The sequence below is a fragment of the Lycium ferocissimum genome, chromosome 9 (genome assembly GCF_029784015.1).
Source record: "Lycium ferocissimum isolate CSIRO_LF1 chromosome 9, AGI_CSIRO_Lferr_CH_V1, whole genome shotgun sequence".
Taxonomy (NCBI): domain Eukaryota; kingdom Viridiplantae; phylum Streptophyta; class Magnoliopsida; order Solanales; family Solanaceae; genus Lycium; species Lycium ferocissimum.
The window spans coordinates 22,415,412-22,423,799 of NC_081350.1; the positions used below are offsets into that span (position 1 = coordinate 22,415,412).

The window sequence follows — 8,388 nt, forward strand, 5'->3', positions numbered from 1 at the left end:
CTGTTGCAAAAATGAATACTATTAGAATTCTTCTATCTTGTGCAGCTAATCTTGACTGGGACTTGCAACAGTTTGATGTGAAGAATGAATTTCTTCATGGAGACTTAGAAGAAGAGGTGTACATGGAGATTCCTCCTGGTTTTGGTACTGAACAAAGTCAAGAAAAGGTATGCAGACTGAAGAAAGCCTTGTACGGATTGAAGCAATCTCCTAGAGCTTGGTTTGACAGATTTTATAAAGCAATGATCTCCTTTGGTTACCAACAAAGCAATGCGGATCACACCCTCTTTATAAGACATTTAAAGGGTAAACTCACTCTTCTCATAGGTTATGTTGATGACATAGTAATGACAGGAGATGACAAAGAGGAGATGACCCGATTGAAGAAGCTTTCACTGGCACACAATTTGAGAACAAGGATCTAGGAAAATTGCAGTACTTCTTGGGAATTGAAGTTGCTAGGTCAAAAAGAGGAATCTTTATTTCTCAAAGAAAGTATATTCTGGATCTCTTGAAAAAAACAGGTATGACAGGTTGCAAACCATCGGAATCACCCATTGAAAGCAATCACAAACTACAAAGCGGAGTTGGAAAGTCGGTTGATAAAGAGAGATATCGAGAGGTTGGAAGACTCATTTATCTCTCTCACACTAGACCAGACATAGCCTATTCAGTCAGCCTAGTGAGTCAGTTTATGCATGATCCTCGAGATCCTCATATGCAAGCTGTCTTTCACATTTTGCTGTATCTGAAGTCTGCTCCAGGAAAAGGTCTACTTTACTCCAGACATGGTCACCTCCAAATATAAGCCTTTACCGATGCAAATTGGGCTGGATCTTTAGATAACAGAAGGTCTACATCCGGTTACTGTACACTCGTAGGAGGAAACTTGGTCACTCGGAGAAGCAAAAAGCAAAGTGTAGTTGCTAGATCAAGTGCAGAGGCAGAATATAGAGCTATGGCCCAGGGTGTTTGCGAACTTTTGTGGTTACAAAAGTTACTAGAAGAATTGAGATTGTCCGAAAAAAGGAAACTTTCCTTGTATTGTGACAACAAGGCAGCAATCGCATAGCTCGAAATCCACCAACATGACCGAACAAAGCACGATGAAATTGATCGACACTTCATCAAAGAAAAAGTCACGGGTGGTGTCTTGAGTTTATTCCACGTGTCATCGAAAAACAACTAGATCGATGTGTTTACTAAAGGCCTCAACAAACGGACTTTTCATACAATAAGTTTGCAAGTTGGGCATGTGCGACATCTTTGCACCAATTTGAGGGGGAGTGTTGATTTGGTATTAATGATTAAGATTGAGATGTTGATTTGATATTGGTGATTAAGATTGATAGCTTAATTTTAAGAATATATTGTATTGATGTAAATGATTAGAAATTGATTGTGTAATACTGTCTTTCTTTATTTAGTCTTAGAACTCATGTATAAGTACCCATTCTTATGGATTGTATGTTCATTCAGAAATACAAGAAACCCTTTCTTCTTGCTAAAAATCTTCAATCACATACATTAAGGGTGTGTCTAGTATGAAGGAAAACATTTTCCCAATTTTCTCATGTTCATTTGGTTAAAAAATTTGGAAAACATTTTCTTTAGGAAACAAGTTCCTTAAAAATGAGAAAAATGACTTCCCTAATTAAATTAGGAAAAACAAGTCCACAATTGACATTTCACAAACCACCCTACCCACCCCAACCCAACCCCCAACAACTCCCACAACCCCACGCACCACCCTCACCCCACCACCACCCACCCCTACCACGCATCCGTCCTACTCACCCCCACCCCACCCCACCCTTGTTACACCTTGGAAAAATTTCCTGTTAACGTTTAGTGAATAGACTAACGAAGGTCATGACGTATACGATGTTTTGATAAGTAAGAAATAGTATTTGATGACCCTAATCGAGATTTCAAAGACATTTGAATTAGGAGACGAAAGTTGTTAAGGAAAGTAAGGTATATGTTGTGTGTCGGGCAAGATTTGCGAGTATCGAATTAATAACAACTTAATGATGTTTTGGAGAAGAGTCATAACGTCCCCGAGATTGTTAATGAAGTGCTAAACAAGTGTTAAGAAGGTTCCATAAGGATTGGAGATCAAACAAACGACGGAGATCATTTCAGGGGGAAAGGGGTTATACGATAGACTTATACGGTCCGTATAACACCCAGCAGAGATGATGTTTGCCCAGTGGTGAACCACGACCACTTATACGGGCCGTGCAATGTTCCACGGACCGTATAAGTGTCCGTGGAAGTCCCGACGAGCTGAGTAAGTTCAATTATATAAGTGTGTTCCCACTTCATTAATTTCATTTTCCCACACTTCTTCATCCCTCTCAAGACCTCTAGAAGGTTACACATACTTCATCTACAAGAAAATAAAGGAAATCAAAGATCAATATCAAGAATTCAAGTGAACCAAGTGTATGAAACACATCAAAGTTTATTCAAGCCAAGAAATTTTAAGGGAAGTGAACTAGGGTTTTGGTGCAAGAAGTGTATTTCCACTCAAGGCTTATTCCTCCATTGTCTAAGGTAAGTTTTATGGTATTTTCATGATGTTTGAGGTATTGAAAAGTTGAAACACTTGGATTGTAGAAGAATATAGAAAATGGGTCATAAATGTGGGAATAGTGTCATTGTTGAGCCATTGCTTGGAATGAATCATGAATATGGATATGTTGTAAATGTAAGTATGTTATGAATGACATTTAGAACATGGGATGAGTGTTATATATGAGAAAGCGTAATAGTGAACTATGATCATGATTATAAAGGGATTAAAGTGAAATTATGAAATGTGGATAGTATAAATGAATGGTGATTGTTGTTTATGATATTGTGATTGTTGTTATGGATGATTGGGAGTTGATATGTGATGTGAGGAAAGTTGTATAAACAAAGGAAATGCTGCCCAATTTTCCCTAACATTAGTAAGCACGTTTATGTAATCGATTGGCTAATGTTAATACAAATTCTCTTGAAGGTAGAAACGTGGGCATTGAAGGAGAACGAGCAAGCGATAGAATAGTTAAACGAAAGAGGTATGTGAGGCTAGTCCTTTCTTTCTAAGGCATGAATCTCATGGCATGATTTTCCCTCCTTCTTCAAGAACTTCCTATATTCCGGAAAACTAAGAGTCTATATTCATGAATAGCCATATGAAATAAGAGATACATTATGAGCATGATAATAATGATGTTGAGCTTAAGTCTAAAGATTCTAGAGTCCATAATATGATGTTCCTATAAAGCTAATGATGCTATCTATAATCCATTGATGTTGTTTATTATATACACTCACCTTATATTCTAATTCCTTCAAGGTGAGGCAGATTGTTTATGAATGCTCCATAATGGAATCAGGGGTTCACGACCTTATGTCACCCCGATAGAGTATAGTTGTCCTTGAGTTTCCATGCATGTATTATGATGAGTATATTATGATGAAGTACATTGTGACGAGTATATGATGATGACATTACACCGCACCTATATGGCCGGGCAGACACTGCTAAGGCGGGCAGCGTATACACTATGTCTAGATGGCATGGCCAGACACCACTAATGGGCGGCATGAGATGGTATCCTGGACGCGGGAGGCCTGGACGCAGGCTAATGATATTGATTATCACACCGTACCTATATGGACGGGTAGCTTATACATATATGCATACATGATATGATGATGATTATGAAGTAAGCCAGCATGCATTAATTCTTTTATAATTGACGATCGATTCTGATTGCTCCTCATTTGATGCTTTCTTATTTCATTGGTGTATTATTATTGTTGATGCCTTACATACTCAGTACAATGTTCGTACTGACGTCCGTTTTCTTTGGACGCTGTGTTCATGCCCACAGGTAGACAGGGAGGTGATCCAGACTCGTAGGAGCTATTAGCTGATTTGAGAGCACTCCATTGTCCCGGAGGTGCCATTGAATTATTCTTTTGATGCATATATTCATGTTTTGGGCATGGCGGGATCCTGTTCTGCCTATATGTCTAGTACTCTAGTAGAGGCTCGTAGATGCGTAGTTGTGGGTAGTATGGTCTCACAGTTCTTCATTGTATGTATATATATATTATTTTGATAGCCGAAGGGCTTATGTATATAAAGTGAATATGTTTTAAATGAAAATAGTTCTTCTATGATTACGAGCATAAGAAATATGATTGAACGCAGAGTGAGTGATAGAATGAGTGGTGCTCGGTGGCCAGCCCTGGGTACCCGTCATGGCCCTAGTCGGGTCGTGACAACCTCGATCTCATGGGCCCCCCACCCCTCCAAAAAATATTATTTTTTCTTAAAAGAAGTTTTTTCGTCTGATTTTTTACACCATCCACCCCAACACCCCACCACCCCTTCCACAGAATTTTTTTTTTTTTTAAAGTTTTGAAAAAAATTTCTTTTTAAAAATTACCTTTATAAAAAAATTTATAAAAATAAAAAGTTTGTTTGGTTAAATTTGGTGTGGATGGGTTGTAGTTGGGGGGTGGGGGTGCGTGGTGGTGGGGTGGATAAGAAAAAAAATTCCATTTCGTATAAAAGTTAAATAAAATATATCAAATAGAAAATTTGGAAGGGGGTGGGTCAGTAGGAGGGTTGGATAGAGCGATAGCGTGGGGTAGGGGTGGGTGAAGATGAAGTGGTTGGAGGGTAGTGGTTGGGTGGGCGTGGGATTTGATTGGGGGTGGGTTGTGGGGGTTGGTGTGGTATGGGGTGGTGGGACATGGGTGTTATTTTTCGAAAAATATTTTCTACCAATCAATAAGTACGAAATTTACAATAAGTACGAAATTTACTTTTGTTCAAATATTCAACCGAACATGAGAAAATAAGTAGCACTTTACTTATTTTCTGTGAACACATTTTTCAGGAAAATATTTTTCACCATACCGAACACACCCTCAGACAGACGAGTAAATTTTTTTTAGTGAAAATGGGGCCTCTAAAATTTGGGGGGGCCTAAAACTATTGCTTTGGCTGCCTCCTTGGCCTTGAGTTGGCAGTGCCAATAGGGTGCCAGACGTCAGGTGGAAAATAAAAATAAAATAAAAGAGAATGAGGGTTTTAGTAGTTTGCATTTTCCGACATAGGAGTACTAAAATAAGCGAAGGAAATGGAACTCTGAGCCATGAGAAACAAGAATACAGGCAAACCTATTTAGTAAAAAAAACAAAATCAAGAATCACAGATTCACTTCACTTCCAAAATGGCAAATCAGCATCATCAAACACAGAGTAGTCTTGAAGCAGTACCTCTTCTAGTGGTCATACTTATCGGTGCCCATGTCCTTGCTCTGGTACTTTCTTTTTCTTTTTTCAATTAATATATTTTTCACATCATTGCACTGACAGTAAGGTAAAATATTTGATTCATTTAATGAAATTTGTGTAGGTGTACTGGATTTATCGACTAGCAAGTCAGAAGCAACCCCAGAGGCTTAAAAAACACTAGGATTTCAATTTTATGTTTGGGAACATTTAGTGTTCTTTGAATGGGGCAATTGGTTTGTATATTTTGTTATAGACTGGATATATTTGTGCTTCAATTTGTACTAGGATGGTAACCCCTTGGTCCTTTTTTTTTTTTAATACAATTTCACTTTTGATTAATGCTGGTCAACTTTAGTTATTCTTAATTTTTTGTTTTTGAGAATTTGGGTTCTTGAAATTTTAATAGGGTAATCTATTATCTAATCAAGACATGAATATGAGCTTCCTATTCTTTTGTTTTTTTATTGCTAAAGGTATTTGCTTTCTCTTGAGCCGAGGGTCTTTCGGAAACAACCTCTACCTTCTAAGGTAGGGGTAAGGTCTGCGTATACTTTACCCTTCCCAGACCCCACATTGTGGGATTTCACTGGGTATGTTGTTGTTGTATTGTTAAAGGTATTTCATTGAAAATCCAGCAACAAGAAAGTTCTATAAAGGTATATACATAGGGAGCAGATTATCATTGCTACAAGTGTAAAGAGCCCAAGATTCTGTATCATGTGCAATAGCCATGTTACACACATACAAAAAAAGAAAAAAAAAAAGGAAACAGTAGAAGATATATATATTTGCAATAGCCTGGCGAGGCTGGCACTCAATGCTCAAGCACCCGTATTCCATGTGAGTCAATTGACTTTGATTAGGCCAGACCTCCCCAGAGAGAAACATGCCCACGAGGTCACCAACGAGATGTTGTAGATAAACCTGCTAAAGAAGAAGTAGAGTATATCATAGCTGACTGCACCAATAAGACTTAGAGTAAACGAACGATTCGAGCTCCTTACAAAAGACAGTTTAGCTTCATAACTCGATAAGCTGTATTGACAGAACAAAGCCACTCTTTCAAAGGTGGGATCAATCCTTTCATTTTGGAGCCAAAACCTATTATTTATACTGAGAAACTGGTAATGCTTACAAATATTTTGTCTTAGCACCCTATCTCAGTAGCGATTCCAGATTGAAAGTAGTTTGGCACCCATAATTTGAAAAAAATTGGGTCCGCCGCTATCTTCTGCAGATATTGACCTCCCTCTTTTGGAGGTTTTCATGCATTAAACATGCTGCCTGAGCAACCAACCGACTGAAGCATTCCACCTTTAAAGGTGCTATGTTCCTCCGGATACACTTCATGGCCAAAAGGAGATGCTGGCAGGTAAGTCACTTTGATGTTTATAACGTGCTCTGACTGTGAATTTCCCTTTTGCATCACCCTTCCAATATGCGTGCTGTTATTAGCTTCCTGTGCTTGAGAATAAAATTTGGTGGGGTTCTGTTCAATTTCTTTTAGATATTTTCTTTAAATTTAGACAGTTTTAACTTGTTTTCTGGATTTTAAAGTTGAATTTGTGTTCCTGAAAGTCGAATTGGGTAATATACTATTGAATCAGGATTTGAAAATGTGCTTCGTATCATTGCTTTGGCATATCTGCATGAAAGGCCAAATTATGACCTGTAGCCTTGAACTTGTTCCTCTTCCCATTAAGTTCAGGCGAAATACATTATACATAAAATGACTCTAAATTTTTGAGTTCCAAAAGTCTAATAGTGGGTGACGGAGAGCCGATAGTGTGAGCTGTTGGCCTTCTTGTTGCTTTATTTACTGGGGATGCAGAAAGTGGGGGAAACGGATTGTCTGGTGTTTGGCCTTGTTCATCTGATTCTTGAAAATTCTTTTCCAAATATGGCATCGTTTAGGGAGATTTTGTGTCTGTTGCGTCAGATTTCTATCATTTCTGGTTATCTTTTTGTGTAAACTGGTCAAAAGTATGCTGAATGTCATTCATTGGGTTGCATGTGTTTCTTGCAGCACCTAAGGCGAAATCAACTTCTTCTTCTGTTACTCAATTTAGGTTATTAAGGCAAGCATAGTCAAAGGCCTGTTATAGTCCAAAGAAATTGACTTAAACTAATGACATGCTAAGAATATATTGGATGTAGAATTTGACATTTTACTTGTGGTTGTAGTAATAAATTAAATAAAGTAAAAAGGTTAATGGGACAAAGAAGATGTTCTGCTTAATTTGGATTCAGGTTTCTTCCAGAGTAAAGAATAAAAAAGCTGAAGTCACAAGTGTGGAGCAATTGTTCTACTAACCCAAATCAGAACCAGGAGAGTAAATTATCCAATGTGTAGCTTTAAGGAAGTTCTCCTTTCTCTTAACTTAAATACCCAAGTATTTTGGTAACTGCCTCTAATAATCTCAGTTGTATTGCTAAATGCTAACTGCCTCCACTTTTGAGGTAAAAAAGAGGGAGGCTTGGACTCCTATACTTTTTTTAGTGCTTGCACTCTTATAGGGCTTTGAAGTCTGAACTAGGTATAGGAATCAATTTCTATGTCCATTTGGTTTGGATTCTCAGGCTCTTGCCACGTCATGGCGCCCTTGCTCCCAAGAGTTAGCTCAATTGGCAAATGTTGAGTGACTTGTGTCTTAGGTCATAGGTTTGAGCCCTCCGCCAAGCAAACGAACTCTGGTATTTAAGCGGAGAAGGGTAGAGGGCGGGCCCATCACCCCGAGTTCCAAAGGCTTTGGTTGGCCAAAGGGTCGCCTTTCGATGTATTTCTCGGTCATTATAAACAAATTCACGTACCCCTGGAACCATATGAAAGGTGTTCCTACTTCTCATAGAACCTGAATCATGTGAAGTAGTTCTTACACTTAACAAGAAATCGACAAGTTAAGAGTATACAGAAGGACAGACGATCTTCTATGAGTAACGAAGATAGATAACTATTGAGGATCTGAGTAGTTAGAAATGAGGAGTTCCGGTTGAATGGTACGACCAAGGGAACTTTGGTAATTTAAGGTTACTTTGAATTGTACATTCGGCAGTGTTTATGCTTACATTTGATCAGGTTGA

The 8,388-nt window shown here is 38.3% G+C and overlaps 1 long non-coding RNA gene across 1 annotated transcript; it reads left to right on the forward strand.

The window, feature by feature from the left end:
* Nucleotides 1–5,083: 5,083 nt before the first annotated feature.
* LOC132069310 (uncharacterized) lies at nucleotides 5,084–5,646 on the forward strand. The gene is made up of 2 exons (XR_009417737.1): nucleotides 5,084–5,333; nucleotides 5,429–5,646. It is a non-coding gene; the product is annotated as an uncharacterized LOC132069310 (long non-coding RNA).
* Nucleotides 5,647–8,388: the final 2,742 nt, after the last annotated feature.